An 18,337-nucleotide genomic window follows, 5' to 3' on the forward strand; every position below is an offset into this window, starting at 1 on the left:
TACTTATGTGTACACACACACATATTTAATTTTATCCAAAACTAAAACAATTGTTCACAGATCATCTTTGTCTATTTGAAAAGCAAAGAATAACAAAGTGTTAAAATGAGTTGTTTCAGAAACTTGTCACTTCACACATTTTATCTATTCATTTTCAGTTTGCCTGACTTAAGAAAACAACATTTTTTGGATAACTTTGAACTCCCCTTCTGCATGACTGAATGAATTAGAATTTAGAAGAAAAAGCTTAATTCAACACTTCAGTGTTGGCTCACATCATCCTCCACTCCAGAGTCATTAACAGCAAATATCAGCAGGAATTTTGGAAAAAAAATAACAGTTGTACATACAGAACATGAATGTGTGCTGAGACGTGTGAATGGGTGAGAAACTCAGATATCCCAAACGGATTCTGAGTAGAGCCACTGCTTCTTCACCTTGAAAGGAGGTGGTCTGGGCATCTGGTGAAGACGCCTCCTGGTTGTCTCCCTGGGGAGGTCTTCCAGAAACGTACAACTGGGGAAGACCCAGTACACACTGGAGGGATTATATCTCCCAGCTAGCTTGGGAATGCCTCAGGATCCTCCAGGAAGAGCTGGAGGATGTGGCTGAAGATAAGAAAGTGCAGGATGAGCTGCTTGGTGAACTGCCACCACAACCTGGGCCCAGATAAGCAACAGAAAATACATGAATTAATATCGGAAAAGAGAGAAGAAATGAGGAACAGTCGTATTTTTAGCATCTGGGACTGTGTGACGCAGTTCTACAGTCGCTGCTGCGTCCCAACAGGAAGACACGAGTGTCAGTAAATGTGCTCATCGCGCTCATCTTCAGTTTCCCAGTTACTGTATCATTAATTACATTTGTGCTTTTACTGATACATTTAATGTCAGAATATCAGATGTTTAAAACAAGAAGGATTCTTTGTCAAAATGGAACTAAAGACACACAACAGGAACAACAAGGTGTCAGTACATAATACTGTGTGTGTGTGTGTGTGTGTGTGTGTGTGTGTGTGTGTGTGTGTGTGTGTGTGTGTGTGTGTGTGTGTGTGTGTGTGTGTGTGTGTGTGTGTGTGTGTGTGTGATTTTTTTTTGAGGTACTCTGACTAATGGAGTATTTCTGTCTTTCACACCCAGGTCCACGTCTCCTTAGTGTAAATTCTTATATTTCAGTCCTTGAATAACAGTACAAACTCTCACTAATGTGACAATATATTAGAATAAAGCTGATATGAAGCAAAGTGCATCAAAATTAAGGACACAACAAAAAAGCTCAACTTGATCCTGTGTGTCCCTCATGAAGAGAAAAGTCAAAGTGAACATCCAACCTCAACTATCACAACCGCTGTCAAACCTGACTGACTAAAAATATGTGTCTGAATCAAACACTGAAAATATTTATTTATTTATTTGGCGTGTCACTCTGCAGTTTTCTTACCATCGTGGCGTGTCAGCGTGGTGAGGGGTGCCGGTGGACGTTTGGAGAAAACTGAAACTTGGTTGATAAAATGAAGGAGTGTGAGCTGTAGATAAGATGCAGCCACTCAGGGGGAGTGTTTACCCCTGCAGTCTGATTTCATATGACCCCGCCCCCTGCTCCCTCTAACCCCCCCCCCCGCTCAGTGACAGCTGTGCAGCGTGACACAAATAATGGACAAATTCAAACAGACAACATGACGCATGAAGACAGTGTCTGTCCTGAAGAGACACACTGACGTCCAGACACAGTATGTGTGCTTCGGTTGGATGTTCCTGTACTGCGTGTACTACACCCCACATATGACATGGAACATATGTCAATCAATCAATCAATTTTATTTATATAGCGCCAAATCACAACAGTTGCCCCAAGGCGCTTTATATTGTAAGGCAAAAGCCATACAATAATTACAGAAAAACCCAAACAGTCAAAACGACCCCCTGTGAGCAAGCACTTGGCGACAGTGGGAAGGACAAACTCCCTTTTAACAGGAAGAAACCTCCAGCAGAACCAAGCTCAGGGAGGGGCAGTCTTCTGCTGGGATATTACACCCCACATATGAGGTGTAACACGTGACGTGTAGTACACGCAGTACTAAATCAAATCAAATCAATTTTATTTATATATCGCCAAATCACCCCACATGTGAGGTGTTGTACACGCAGTACTACACCCCACATGTGAGGTGTTGTACACGCAGTACTACACCCCACATGTGAGGTGTTGTACACGCAGTACTACACCCCACATGTGAGGTGTTGTACACGCAGTACTACACCCCACATGTGAGGTGTTGTACACGCAGTACTACACCCCACATGTGAGGTGTTGTACACGCAGTACTACCACCGCCTGGGTACCATATGACGTGCAACATATGTGAGGTGTAGAACACACAGTACTACACCCCACATGACGTGCAACATATGTGAGGTGTAGAACACACAGTACTACACCCCACATGACGTGCAACATATGTGTAGTACTGTGTGTACTACACCCCACATGACATGTAACATATGTGTAGTACTGTGTGTACTACACCTCACATATGTTACACGTCATATGTGCAGTGTAGTACTGCATGTATTACACCTATGTTACATGTCATGTGGTGTGGAGTACTGCATATATTACACCTCACATATGTTACATGTTTTATGTGGGGTGTAGTACTGCATGTACTACACCTCACATATGTTACACGTCATATGTGGGGTGTAGTACTGCGTGTATTGCATGTCACATGTGTTACACATCATATGTGGGGTGTAGAACACGCAGTACTACACCCCACATATGACATGTAACATATGTGTCAAATCAATCAATCAATCAACTTTTTTCTTGTATAGCGCCAAATCACAACAAACAGTTGCCCCAAGGCGCTCCACATTGCAAGGCAAGGCCATACAATAATTATGAAACACAGTCTACGTCTAAAGCAACATAACCAAGGGATGGTCCAGGGTCACCCGATCCAGCCCTAACTATAAGCCTTAGCGAAAAGGAAAGTTTTAAGCCTAATCTTAAAAGTAGAGAGGGTATCTGTCTCCCTGATCTGAATTGGGAGCTGGTTCCACAGGAGAGGAGCCTGAAAGCTGAAGGCTCTGCCTCCCATTCTACTCTTACAAACCCTAGGAACTACAAGTAAGCCCGCAGTCTGAGAGCGAAGCGCTCTAATGGGGTAATATGGTACTATGAGGTCCCTAAGATAAGATGGGACCTGATTATTCAAAACCTTATAAGTAAGAAGAAGAATTTTAAATTCTATTCTAGCATTAACAGGAAGCCAATGAAGGGAGGCCAACACGGGTGAGATATGCTCTCTCCTGCTAGTCCCCGTCAGTACTCTAGCTGCAGCATTCTGAACCAACTGAAGGCTTTTTAGGGAACTTTTAGGACAACCTGATAATAATGAATTACAATAGTCCAGCCTAGAGGAAACAAATGCATGAATTAGTTTTTCAGCATCACTCTGAGACAAGACCTTTCTGATTTTAGAGATATTGCGTAAATGCAAAAAGGCAGTCCTACATATTTGTTTAATATGCGCTTTGAATGACATATCCTGATCAAAAATAACTCCAAGATTTCTCACAGTATTACTAGAGATCAGGGAAATGCCATCCAGAGTAACGATCTGGTTAGACACCATGCTTCTAAGATTTGTGGGGCCAAGTACAATAACTTCAGTTTTATCTGAGTTTAAAAGCAGGAAATTAGAGGTCATCCATGTCTTTATGTCTGTAAGACAATCCTGCAGTTTAGCTAATTGGTGCGTATCCTCTGGCTTCATGGATAGATAAAGCTGGGTATCATCTGCGTAACAATGAAAATTTAAGCAATACCGTCTAATAATACTGCCCAAGGGAAGCATGTATAAAGTGAATAAAATTGGTCCTAGCACAGAACCTTGTGGAACTCCATAATTAACTTTAGTCTGTGAAGAAGATTCCCCATTTACATGAACAAACTGTAATCTATTAGACAAATATGATTCAAACCACCGCAGCGCAATGCCTTTAATACCTATGACATGCTCTAATCTCTGTAATAAAATTTTATGGTCAACAGTATCAAAAGCAGCACTGAGGTCCAACAGAACAAGCACAGAGATAAGTCCACTGTCCGAAGCCATAAGAAGATCATTTGTAACCTTCACTAATGCTGTTTCTGTACTATGATGAATTCTAAAACCTGACTGAAACTCTTCAAATAGACCATTCCTCTGCAGGTGATCAGTTAGCTGTTTTACAACTACCCTCTCAAGAATCTTTGAGAGAAAGGAAGGTTGGAGATTGGCCTATAATTAGCTAAGATAGCTGGGTCAAGTGATGGCTTTTTAAGTAATGGTTTAATTACTGCCACCTTAAAGGCCTGTGGTACATAACCAACTAACAAAGATAGATTGATCATATTTAAGATTGAAGCATTAAATAATGGTAGGACTTCCTTGAGCAGCCTGGCAGGAATGGGGTCTAATAAGCATGTTGATGGTTTGGATGAAGTAACTAATGAAAATAACTCAGACAGCACAATCGGAGAGAAAGAGTCTAACCAAATACCGGCATCACTGAAAGCAGCCAAAGATAACGATACATCTTTGGGATGGTTATGAGTAATTTTTTCTCTAATAGTCAAAATTTTGTTAGCAAAGAAAGTCATGAAGTCATTACTAGTTAAAGTTAATGGAATACTCAGCTCAATAGAGCTCTGACTCTTTGTCAGCCTGGCTACAGTGCTGAAAAGAAACACACAGAGTACTTCAGCTTATCAGTGTTTCTCTTCCTGCAGTTTATCAGCATCCATACACAACTTGCACTGTGCACGTGTGTACATGCGCACTTATCAGCACATTCACCACGACACATCTTCAGAACATTTTCATCATCCTGTCCCAGTAGGCGAGCCTGATCCACAATCAGTCTGATCCACGATCAGTCGGATCCGCGTCCTGACACAAACCATCTGTCCACATTGTTTGGACGTCATCAGATATGTACAGTCAGCTCTGTGTTTGGCTTCATTGTACTGTTGGAAATAAATAAAGTTGTTTTGTTTTTTTCTGTACACTTCCTGAGGCTTTCCTTCAGGGATTGTCCGTGTTTTAGCCGTAGCAGAGGGGATTCCCTGCAGCATGTTGCTGCCACCATCAGGATAACAAACATAAACCCCCTCAGCTGCTCCCTTGGTTTCAATCAGGGTGACCACAGCAAACCCCAGGTGGACCTGCACGTTGAAGTGTTACACAGGATGCACATCCTGAGGCAACTTTACATTACGTGGGAACTGGGACAAGAACCGAGAACCTTCCACCCTGAAACCAAGCAAACTAACCACTTGGCCCCCACCTCTGCCATGCTGCTCTACCAGGATTGTGACGGCAAAAAAAAAGCTAATTTATCTCACACACACACCCACACACACACAAATAAGTAACTGGGCTCGCTGGTTTATCAACCGTATCCACGGTCCACTTTCCAGCTTTTGGACCTCCTCCAGCTGTGGTACATGAAACACTTACAAGGGTGCTGCTGGAAAAATCACATTTTAACTGAACATTTTAATGGGTGGGCGAGTGTGACGGAGTCCAGCGCTCGAGTCCCTTGATTGAGGAGAGTGACGTCAACTCAGAACATGGCGCCATTTTGGTTCCAACTGCACTGAACTACTGAATGAATCTTTAATGTTTTCAACATTTTTTTAATCATTTAACCACATACAGCAACACATCCAGATACAGGTGCTATCAAAATAAATATAAAAATAGTTAAGCTTTCAAATTTACAGTTCATGATGATTTATTTAATTAATTTAAAGCCTGATTTATGCTTCTGCAGCTCTGTAACTCCGTGTCATGAAATGACGTGCGTGACAGTTTTAAATTTCTGCGTCTCTGGATTATACTTTATTCTGGACTAATGTGACCATCAACAAGCTTTTCTTTCAACAATCATCACTTCAAAATCAAAGGTCAGCTGTGCAATTTCATCTTTTTCTGATTCTGCGTTGTAAAGTTGCGGACTTTTCTGCCAAATGTACGTGATTCCGAAACATAACACTGTGTAACACAATTTTTGTTCCTGGCTTCTAAGTGTTATATTTCAACTGCTTATGTCTAAAGTCTATGGAAAAATGACTACATTCAGCACAAACTTTGATTTTCTTTTTTTTAACGTTCTAGAAAGTTCTAAAAGTTTCTTGAAAATTCTGGACAGTTCTAGCATTTAAAGAATATTCTAGAAGACTACTCAGCAGTAGTGAAGGCGAATTGAGAATATTCTTGAAAACAGACAAATTTCAAAATATCATTGTCCTGATCACAGAAGCAAAGTTTCTGTGGAATAACAGCTATTTTCTATTTATTTAAGGCATAACAGGTTAGGAAAACACACTGTGTACCCAGGAACAAAACAAATTTGTTACATAGTGTAATCAGCGTGTGCACTGCAAAAACTATTATAATATGATGAGAGGTGAAGGAGTGAAACCAAAATAAGAGTCAAATTACAGCCTTTTGTGTCTGATTTAACAGCTCCACGTCCAGGCTGCAGGTCCGAATCTGAGCACGGTGTGAAAAAATAAACAGTCAGGCTTTTAATCACAGAAATGACTCCGGTCCCACTTTCATCAAATCAGCGAGTGTCAGAGACGTGAAATTAAATTTGTAACTCTGTTACTGTGCACCTCCAGACTGCTCGGGGTTTAATGGAAATACACTGCGATCAGATGGGACATTTTATCTGATGTGAGTGAAAAATCTGTTATACAAAATCCGTTATATCCGGTGTTTATTACATGGAAAACAATACAAAAACATTGGGACTTTTTTGTCCGGTGACTGCAAATATCTGGTTTATACGATGACGGTTTAGGTGAGTTTGACTGTACGAGGGGATGTCAAGACGTTTGGAGCCTCGCACATTTTTCCCAGTCGGATATTACAATGCACACCTGATCTACATCAATGCCTCAGCGACTTATTTCATGTAGGATCATATTGCTCAATTCAACTGTTGAGTCATAACACTGTGTGGAAGAGACAAACCCTCAAGTGTCAGTCGTGGCATTCTGCTTCACCAGGACAACGCACCAGCCTGGTTGCCATGGATGCTGTGCGTGACTGTGGCTATGAACTTCTTCCTCACCCACCCTATTCTCCAGACCTAGACCCTAACAGCTTCCAGCTCTTTCAGCTGAAAAAATACCTTCAGGGCCAGAGATTTGAGGGTGGCGATGAGCTGACTGCTGGTTCGGGGGCCAAGATGTTGAGTTCTACCAATCAGGTATCAACGACTGGCAAACTGGATGGACGTTTGGAAGGGAAGATGGAGTTGGAAGGGGACTATGTTGAAAAATAAAACATTATGAATCCAAATAACTTGCTCTTTCTGGTTGGGGCTCAAAACTTTTTGATATCCCCTAGTACATGGGACTGAACACTAAATTTACCTCTCAAAGATTTGAAGATGAAGTTGCTTCCATCCCACGTCTGACTTTACTTTCCCAAACTTTTCTTCTGTTCAGATCTGAAGGGAATCTGTACACCTTGAAGCCCTTGTTGTGTTTATTTGTGCATCCAAGCGCACATCAGTGTATGAATTAATAAAATAGCTGGATTTAAATGCAGACAGATTAACGGTGACACTATTTTGGCCCCAACATGGCATCATGAGTCATGTGACCTTTTTGTTTGTTTGTTTTTTTCCACTCGCCATGTCACTACTCTCTGAATTAAGGGACTCCAGCCAGCAGGAGTCGCTATGCAGTAGCAGTCGGTACACGTCACTCCCCAACAGCTAAAAGGGTTCCAGAGGCTGGTTAGAGAGTCCATCTGCCACGCCACAAATCATGAGTTCATATCCGGAGAGGAGTGAGTGGGAGGAGTTAAAAATCACAATGCCGCGCAAGCTGCTATATGAGCACGGATGCGATGTTTGCATTTAGTGTGTCAGAGCTGCCAGCAGCTCGTTTTTCACATCACCCATTGGTTGAAATGCATCATGTGATAAAAAAGGGCACACTCTGATTGGCTATCAGCTCCACTACATGTGGAATCACAGCCTTCACTTACACGTTTAGATTTTAATTACACCTTCTAAAATATCGTCCATGTCACACAGCACCGGACTTAATGAGCCTTTTCATGAAAATGATGCAGTCAAGCTTCTGTGAAACACACGATTCAAGTAATGAAGCTTTTAGTGGCTTCACGGCTTCGACACTTAAATGAGACAGATCTAACACCACTCTGTGCCTTTTACCTTCGGCTAGCATTTATTTTTATTTCCTGACAATAATGTTACATCGCTTACAGCACTGTGTTGACTCCACTGTAACTGAAGCAACATAAAGCAATGCTTCGTTGGATTTGGCTAACACACGTTTCATACACATATTGCAAATCAGTTTCTGCTGCAGTAACAGTCATTTTTTAAAGCTTGGAATTCAAGGACAGTTGTGTAAAAACTACACTCAAAAAAAAAAAAAAAAATAACATGGGTGTTTTTGGTTTTTATGTTACCTGAACATAAGTCTAACGTCAAGTTTTATGGGTTGTAGTTTTACCATAACATGCAACAACTTAAAATGTAACTTGCTCAGTGAACATAATAAAATTATGGAAAGTATTTCCACCCAAGTAAAATGTGTTAACATAGCCAGAAACAATTTTACTGAGTGACCTAAATGTAAATTTGTTGGGTCAACATGATGAATTTGTGTTACTATTACTTAACTGCCATGGGTCAGGCCAGCTAGATTTGTAAGATTAAACGTAAAAAAACAAAAAACAAAAACAAAAAACAGTAAGTCCCTTTGGCTGCTCGCTTGTTTGCACTTAGTGTTGCCACAGCAAATCCAAGGAGGAGCTGCATAAACTGTGCTGATCCAACACATCAAAGTTAAGTTGACATGTAACTGTTACATATCAAAAGTAGTTCTAACTACTTACAGGGCAGGGATGGTGGCCAAGTCGTTAGTGCACTTGGTTTCAGTATGAAAGGTTCTCGCTTCAAACCTCACTCCTGCCACATTTCTCCATGTAATGTGGAGTTGCGTCTAGAAGGGTATCTGATGTAAAACCTGTGCTAAATCAACATGCAGATCCACCTCAGATTTGCTGTGGTGACCCTGAATGCAAACAAGGGAGAAGCTGAAGGGACTTACTTTTTATTTTTGTTACATTTACCCTTACAAATCTAGTTGGCCTAAACCATGATAATTGAGTAACAGCAGCGCAAATTTATCATGCTGACCCAACAAATTTACCTTTTCAAATCTAGCAGGTCTGAACCATGGTAATTAGGTAACAGTAATGCAAATTCATCATGTTGACCCAACAAATTTACACTTAGGTCACTTAGCAAAATTGTTTCTGGCCAAGTTAACACATTTTACTTGGGTGGAAATACTTTGCATAAATTTTTTATGTCCACTGAGCAAGTTTTTTTTTTTTTTTTTGAGTGTGTGTCCTTTGCCCTCAGTTTGGTTTATGAGTTCAATGGTACAAATATTTCATACCATTGAATTAAATGTAGTTTTGACTGTGTTGCCTGCTTGGTCTCCAAAGTAAAGGTCAAACATGATCAATGTCCATTAGATTCTATGACATGTGATGTTACCCCGTAACGTGATAACTACCTAAGCATGACACATGGTGCAAACTATTCCTTTTTAAAACCCTATTAACTCAACTAATAATATGCATCACTTTTTACCAAAATTATAGCAACGTTAACTTTTGACCACTGTACAAACTGAAATTGACCTTTGTCACCTAATCCAATCCAATCCACTTTATTTATATAGCACATTTAACAACAAAAAGTGCTGCACATACAATAGATGTGTATAGTGTGGTATAGTTTTCAATTTGATTGGAGCATTTTTAAATTTTGACCCCGTGTAATTCTGCATTTGACCCCTAGCTGGCTGCCTATTCAAAATTCAACTGGCTAACATGCTTTTGCAAAAATGTAATGTCTCAGGAGTATTTGTTCCAAATTTGGTGCTTGTTTCCAGAAATGAACAGTTGTTACAGCTATCTGCTCCACTATCAGTGGAGGTGGTAGGTTTTTTTTATTTTACTTTGAGAGAGTCTGTGGGAATTTCAACCTGTGTGTGTGCAACACGCTGTTTTAACCCACAAATCACATCTGTGCTTTTCACGTCCATGTCTACAGCAGCAACGAAAAGCTGACAGGTGCAGCGGCTATTTATTGCCACTTTGTACATGGACATGAATGTCTCTGCAACACTGTTATTCACAGGCTGATCTCACAGATATATATATTAGATTTTTCAGTTAAATACAACACTTATAAGCATTTTGTTTTGATTTTAACAGGCTGCGTTTATGAGTAATGGCCGTGCATGTGCACTAAATCTTCTCAGGGCTGCTGCTTTTACCGTGACTTAAAAACGAGTTGTCTTAACATGACATCACACTTGTGTAAACTTTGTAATTAATCTGTGCCTTAGTTCTTAACGTTAGCAGCTACATTCCATTCAAGCGCACGCTGGGACATTTCTAAAAGCTCCGTCACCACTGTCAGAAACACACGAGTACTTTGTTTTTGGATGTCTTCATAGCTGTTTGTTGTGAATGCTGTATACTCTGAAACGGTCATGGAAGTTCACAAAGTAATCCCAGTGTATCATTGGACGGTCACTAACAACCTCAATCTAAATTGTTATGATTTTGGTGCGACATGTCCTTTAAGGATTGCAGGGGAGCAGTGGTGCTCGAAACCCATCCTCCAAATTTAAAACTACACCCTGCTGTTGAAATAAAGATCCTTCTTCTCCGTCAGTTGTCTGAATGAAGTGTCAGATGCCTGATGTGGTCACGTAAGTGCTGTCACACAGAAATGTGGTCATCACCCGGTCGGACTGACAGTGAGAGCTCTTAAAACTGTGTTGGAGACTCACTGGTTGCACTGTCCACTGAAGTAGCACAACAGTAAAACCATTTCCTGTGTTCTTTAAGAGAGTAAAAGGTCATTCCCACACATTCAACGATATAAATAACTGGCCCTTGTTTCCCAGGAACATCTTAAGCCTAAAACAGTCTTCGTGCCATTGCAGGTCTGGTAGCTAAAGATCATTTAATCCTCTGGGGTCCAAGGGCATTTTTTGGACAGTTCACTTGCCTGGCATAAATGTTTTATTATTGTTGTTAACAGCTCTCTCTGCATCCCACAATCAAGTTTTATGTCTCTTTTTTAGGACAACCTGTGCTTTCAGAATATATATGTTTTTGTTGTGTTTTATAAGTGTAATAAAGGTTTATAATCAAAAATAGGCAAGGAAAAAATAAAGCGAAAAATAATGTTCCACACACACTTATTCAAAACACACAGCAAACTCTAATAAACAACTGTTTTGACACTTTATAAAGGTAATTTGAGGTCTTGTGTGAAAGGCTGTACAACAAAAAGGTTCAAACAATAAACACAAATGCACATTTTGAACAATATATACAAAATGGTCTATGCGTTTTGTTGTCCACTGATATGGTAAACAGTGCTTTACGCAGAGAAAGCAACAGAGTTATCCAGTAACATTCACAGGCACACTAGTGGAGCAATCCTGATAGTTACACACTCTTTGTTTGAGCACGTGAGATTGTCATCAGAAGCTCTCCATCTGCTCCTTTTCACTGATCGCTGTGCGTAATGGCGCAGGGCGCACTGAGTATGTACTAATAGTATGTACTCATTGGAGCACCCAGGGGGCTATTCAAACGGGCCAACTAGTATCACATCACTCCTGAAAACGATCTTTGGCTTTTCACGTGAGGTAAATCTGCTCTACGATTGGATTTTGGAAAACCACGTGACGGTGAAACAATTCCGATTGGACACTCACATTGCGCACATCTATGAGGAGTACAAAGATGGCCGATGGCTGGCTCGAAAGTCCACGGAGTTAACTTTTCAGCAAAAAAAAGAGTAAGTTTCTATCTCATATCATTCAAAAGTTATTTAGAATTTAGTAAAGCTTGATCTTAGCCGTCGTATACGACGGCATCAGCCCCAGAGGGTTAAACCTGAAAATGCTAACAGTGAATAGAACAATGATCCCAGCCTCGAGAGTACCAATAAAATATACATACCAATAAGTACAGAGCTTCTCTTGCTCTGAAATAACAGTAAAACACAACACGGTTTCCCTGACATATACTTCATTATTATCATGAAGGAGTGAGTGCCCTGGAGGGCAACACTGAGACTCCATAATTGCTCGACAAAAGAGGGCCGATAATGTTACAATCTGCCCACTACTTTGGAACAGTGGTTTTTATACTGGTGGTATTGTTGCACATCGTGGCTGTGTCCCGTTCAACAGCAGCACCCCCCCATGCCTCCCGCCAGATTTATTTTTTATTATTATTTTAAACTGAAGTAGTAGTGGCATAAAAAATACAGAGGATTACATGAAACAGCAAGGTTAAATATAATATTCTGCCCCAGGACTTGGCGTGCATTGGTCGAACAAAATAATCAAAAAGGCGGCATACATTCGGAGATGCTGCATTTCTGTGTAAATCAAATACCTTTGGCATTTTTCTCTGATAATTTTTTTAATTTATCAAGCAATATTTCAGTTCATTTTAATTCAATTTCAATTTATTTGTAGGAGGTGCATCCAAAAAGTATTTTATCCCATGCAAACAAATGCAGCATGTGAGGTGTCTTTTGGTGGGGAGGTGAAGGGAACATTCTTCCACATGCAGGAATACTTCCTCATCCACAGCACACATTAGCCATGAGCACCGACCCAAAGAATGCAGACATGTACTGCACCTCCGTCGGATTTTAACATAATGGAACATACATTGTTCAACATACAGTGCATTCAGAAAGTAGTCACAGCGCTTCACTTTATCCACATGCTTTTATGTTACAGCCTTATTCCAAAGTGGATGAAATCCATGTTTCCATCTATCTGTGGTGAAAATTTCATCATAATCTGTGCAGTAGTTTTGATACAAACCTGCTAACAGACAGACAGATAGATAACTAAATAAATAAACACCGATGATGGTTTCATTATGTCCTTGGCGGACGTAATAAGAAAACTAAGAAATGACATGTACATAAGTATTCACAGCCTTTGTCATGAAGCTCAACATTGAGCTTAGGTGCCTCCTGTTTCCAGTGACTGTCCTTGAGATGTTTCTACAGCTTAACTGAAGTCCATCTGGGGTAAATTCAGTTGATTGGACATGATATGGAAAGACACACACCTGTGTACATATAAGGTCCCACAGTTGACGGTGCATGTCGGAACACAAACCAAGTATGAAGTCAAAGAAATGTCTGTAGACCTTCGAGACAGGATTGTCTTGAGGCACAAATCTGGGGAAGGGTACAGAAAATTCTGCTGCTTTGAAGGTCCCAATGAGCACAGTGGCCACCATCATCTGTAAATGGAAGAAGTTCAGATCCACCAGGACTCTTCTGAAAGCTTGTCTAAACTGAGCGGTCATGCCAGGGAGGTGACCAAGAACCCAATGGCCACTCTTTCATAGTTACAGCATTCTTCTGTGGAGAGAGAACCTTCCAGAAGGACAACCATCTCTGCAGCAATCCACCAATCAGGCCTGAATGGTAGAGTGGCCAGACGAAGCCACTCCTTAATTAGTAAAAAGGCAAAGAGCAGAGAGCTGAATCTGATTGAACATCTCTGGAGAGATCCGAAAACAACTGTGCACCGACTCTTCCCATCCAACATGATGGAGAATGAGAGATGCTGCAAAGAGGAATGCACAAAACTGCCCAAAGATAGGTGCACCAAGCTTGTGGCATCATATTCAAGAAGACTTGAGGCTGTAATTGCCGCCATCATGTTGTGATGTCTCCGCCATCATGCTGTGATTTCAGTACCATCATGCTGTGACTTCAATACCATAATGCTGTGACTTCAGCATCATGCTGTGATTTCAGTACCATCATGCTGTGACTTCAATACCATCATGCTGTGACTTCAGCAGCATCATGTTGTGATCTCAGTGCCATCATGCAGCGGTTTCTGCATCATCATGCTGTGATCTCAGTGCCATCATGCAGCGATTTCTGCATCATCATGCTGTGATCTCAGTGCAATCATGCTGTGATTTCTGCATCATCATGCTGTGATCTCAGTGCAATCATGCTGTGATTTTTGCACCATCATGCTGTGATCTCAGTGCAATCATGCTGTGATTTCTGCACCATCATGCAGTAATTTCTGCACCATCATGCTGATTTTCAAATTTAAGATGTTCCCTCTCTGTTTTCTCAACTAATTTTGCTTAAATTTATTGAAATTCATGAATTGGCAAAAGTGTGGCGTTATTTTCCTCTGCACCATTGTTTTCCTGTGAAATCTTGTAAAGCAGCGTCATCATGCGATGTTTCACTGTGTCAGACCCACCTCTCTAACCTCAGATGCAGTTGTAACAACAAGAAAAAATGTTTATTTTTATAATGAATTTTCTCACTGAGAATAACAGCGTCTCCTGCTCATAATGGGCAATAGCAGACTACTGAGGAGCCGAAGAATGGCTGTGGTGAACGCTGTCATTAATAAAGGGATTGTTATACTTCGGCTTTTAAAATGTTATTTTTTGTTGTTGTGCGTGGTGGGACAAGCATTGGTGTCCTCCAGCTCAGGCAGAGAAATTCACCCGGAGCAGACAAACACAGAGGGGCTTCCTTGAAACACCGCCACTCTGCGTTTATTCACAAGCACTTTCCACAATAAGGAACACCATTTTCAGTGGAAACAGTGCCGTATATATGTAACACTTTTTGAAAACGACAAAGATTGTATCTGTTTTTTCTATGTGGACAAGGCCTTAGTTTCTCATTTTTGATAAGATGTAAAGGTGAAGTTGTAGGAAATGGCTTCAATTGGTATCTGAAAAAGGTCATATGCTAGAACATCTCCCCCGACATGACCTCTTGTGTCATCATGAGAGCTCTGAGACACAATCCAACCACTAGTGGGCAGCCACAATCCAGCACCTGGGGACCAACCCCAGATGTAGAGATGCTGCCTTGATCAGGGGCAGAGAAAAGAGCAGACCATAAAAAAAACAAGTTTTTGATGGTGGGAGTAAACTCACACTGACAAGGGGAGAACATGCAAACTCCACACAGAAAGGACCAGGCAGGAAGTGATCCCAACTTCCTGCTGTGAGGCAACAGTGCTAACCACTAATCCACCGTGTCGATATTGATACAAAACCCTGTGTATGCTAGCGGTGTTAGCACTTTTATCAGCTATCGGTAGCCTTAGCTGTTAATGCAAGAGAAACTGAGAAATTAAATTACTGAGAAAATAAGCGGCTCATAACTTTTTATGCCCACACCAAAGCAAACCGTTACGAGAACCACTGCACAGTCCCCAAAAATATAATTTAATAAACACCCAAGATTAGCCTGTTAGCTTAGCTGGTCTGGGCTCAAAGATAAGGCCGTGTTCAGGCTTATTTTGTCACACACTGAGCCACCCATACTCCACCTCTTTCTCCATTTATTGGTTCATCATGATGTAACCAGAATCAGCGCTGCCACTGCTGCTAACATGACGACATTCAGACATGGGCTTCATGTCTTTATTGTGGGTCCCTATAGAAAACCAATGAGTGACGTCAAACAGGCTTTGTCCAGTACATATACAGTCTGTGTCTGAGATGTGCAAGTGCATTCATGGTGTATCCAACAAGTTTTTGCTTTTATACAGAGTTTAAACTGAGTACAACATATGGTGCAAGTCACAAAACTGTTGTGTTTATTCTCTTGATTAGTCGTGGGTGCGTCTTGGGTATAACATGAAATCAAGGACTATGTCACCTGTCATCCCTCTTTGAGAGCCAGAGTGCACCAGGAACCTGGCACTGTCAATAGAACACTGTTTTCTGGTGTGTTATGGGATCTATGCCATGTATCAGACTGTGTCAGTGGACAGCAGCCTCCAAAGCTCCCTGAGGTGAAGCAGTGGAGCAGTGAGATGAACTTTTTTATGTTTACTTTTATTTCATCTGAGTTTATTTATACATGAGGAAAGATAATGTGCACTGCTTTGAACCAGGTGGAAGACAGAGCCCTGAATGAGTGTCATTGACTTGTCTAATATACAGTGGGGTAAAAAAGTATTTAGTCAGTCCCTGACTATGCACGTTATTCTACTTAGAAGGATGAGAGGTCTGTAATTTTCAACATAGGTAAACTTCAACTGTGAGAGACAAAATGAGAAAAAAAAAAATCCAGGAAATCACATTGTAGGATTTTTTAAGAATTTATTTGTAAATTATGGTGGAAAATAAGTATTTGGTCAATAACAAAAGTTCAACTCAATACTTTGTAACATAATCTTTGTTGGCAATGACAGAGGTCAAACATTTCCTGTAAGTCTTCACCAGGTTTGCACACACTGTAGCTGGTATTTTGGCCCATTCCTCCATGCAGATCTCCTCTAGAGCAGTGATGTTTTGGGGCTGTCACTGGGCAACATGGACTTTCAACTCCCTCAACAAATTTTCTATGGGGTTGAGGTCTGGAGACTGGCTTGGCCACTCCAGCCCGAGCAGTGTGTTTGGGATCATTGTCATTGCATCTTCAATGCTCTCACTGATGGAAGGAGGTTTTGGCTTAAAATCTCACAATACGTAGCCCCGTTCATTCTTCCCTTAACACAGATCAGTCATCCTGTCCTCTGTGCAAAAAACAGCCCCAAAGCATGATGTTTCCACCCCCATGCTTCACAGTAGATATGGTGTTCTTGGAATGCAACTCAGCATTCTTCTTCCTCTAAACACGACGAGTTGAGTTTTTACTAAAAAGTTCTATTTTGATTTCATCTGACCACATGATATTCTCCCAATCCTCTTCTGGATCATCCATATGCTTTCTGGCAAACTTCAGATGGGCCTGGACATGTATTGGCTTAAGCAGGGGGACACACCTGGCACTGCAGGATTTGAGTCCCTCTCTGCGTAGTGTGTAGTCTTTGTTACTTTGGTCCCAGCTCTCTGCAGGTCATTCATCAGGTCCCTCTGTGTAGTTCTGGGATTTCTGTTCACCGTTCTCATGATCATTTTGACCCCACGGGATGACATCTTGCGTGGAACCCCAGATCGAGGGAGATTATCAATGGTCTTGTATGTCTTCCATTTTCTTCGACAGCTCTTTGGTCTTGGCCATGGTTGAGTTTGGAGTCTGACTGTTTGAGGCTGTGGATAGGTGTCTTTTATACAGATAACGAGTTCCAACAGATGCCATTAATACAGGTAACAGGTGGAGGACAGAAGAACTTCTTAAAGAAGAAGTTACAGGTTTGTGAGAGCCAGAAATCTTGCTTGTTTGTGGGTGACCAAATACTTATTTTCCACCATAATTTACAAATAAATTCTTTAAAAATCCTACAATGTGGTTTCCTGGATTTTTTTTTTCTCAGTTTGTCTCTCACAGTTGAAGTGTACCTATGATGAAAATTACAGACCTCTCTCTCTTTCTAAGTAGGAGAACTTGCACAATCAGGGACTCACTAAATACTTTTTACCCCACTGTATGACCAGAAGCACAACAACTATCCTGAAGACATGGGGTACTGCAAGGTGTATATCAGTGTTGGGCACATTACTTTATGAAAGTAATGAGTCATAGCTACTAGTTACTTCTCCCAAAAAGTAACTCAGTTAGTAACTCATTACTATGGACAGTGGACCCCAAGTATTTAAACTCATCTACTTTCACCACTTCAGCTCCTTGTAACTGCACTATTCCACTGGGCTCCTTCTCATTCACACACATGTACTCAGTCTTACTCTTACTGACTTCCATTCTCCTTCTCTCCAGAGCATATCTCAACATGTCCAGGTTAGACTCAACTTGCTCTCTACTCTCACTACAGATCACAATGACATCTACAAACATCATATTCCATGGTGAGCCCTGTCTGATCTTATCTGTCAACCTGTCCATCACCACTGCGAACAAGACAGTACTCAGAGCTTGGTGCAATCCCACCTTCACCTTGAATGCGTCTGTCATTCCTACTCTGCATCTCACTATCCTTGTATATGCCCTGCACCACCCTCATATACTTCTCTGCCACTCCAGACTTCCTCATACAATACCACAACTCTTGGCACCCTGTCATACGTTTTCTCAAAATCAACAAACACACACTGAAACATCCTTCTGGCTTTCTCTATACTACTCTATCAATTATTCTCAGAGCAAACATTACATCTGTGGTGCTCTTTCTTGGCACAAAACTATATTGCTGCTCACAGATCTTCACCTGTTTTCTATACTTAGCTTCTACTACTTTTTCCCATACTTGATGCTGTGGCTGA

At 41.1% G+C, this 18,337-nt stretch overlaps 1 protein-coding gene across 4 annotated transcripts in view; it reads right to left on the reverse strand.

The window, feature by feature from the left end:
- The window catches only part of rell2 (RELT like 2), a 56,505-nt gene that overhangs the window by 31,850 nt on the left and 6,318 nt on the right, over positions 1-18,337 (reverse strand). For 2 of the 4 annotated variants that reach the window (XM_034180890.1, XM_034180884.1), the window contains exons 1-2: positions 1,441-1,505; positions 438-659 (exon numbers count right to left, since the gene is read on the reverse strand). The exons of 1 other annotated variant lie outside the window; for it this stretch is intronic. The gene's annotated coding sequence lies outside the window, so the exon portion shown is untranslated. Of the gene's footprint in view, positions 1-437; positions 660-1,440; positions 1,529-18,337 lie in introns of those variants that run through there. One more of the 4 variants, XM_034180885.1, reaches the window with a different exon arrangement.

This window comes from Thalassophryne amazonica, chromosome 11, assembly GCF_902500255.1.
Source record: "Thalassophryne amazonica chromosome 11, fThaAma1.1, whole genome shotgun sequence".
NCBI lineage: Eukaryota > Metazoa > Chordata > Actinopteri > Batrachoidiformes > Batrachoididae > Thalassophryne > Thalassophryne amazonica.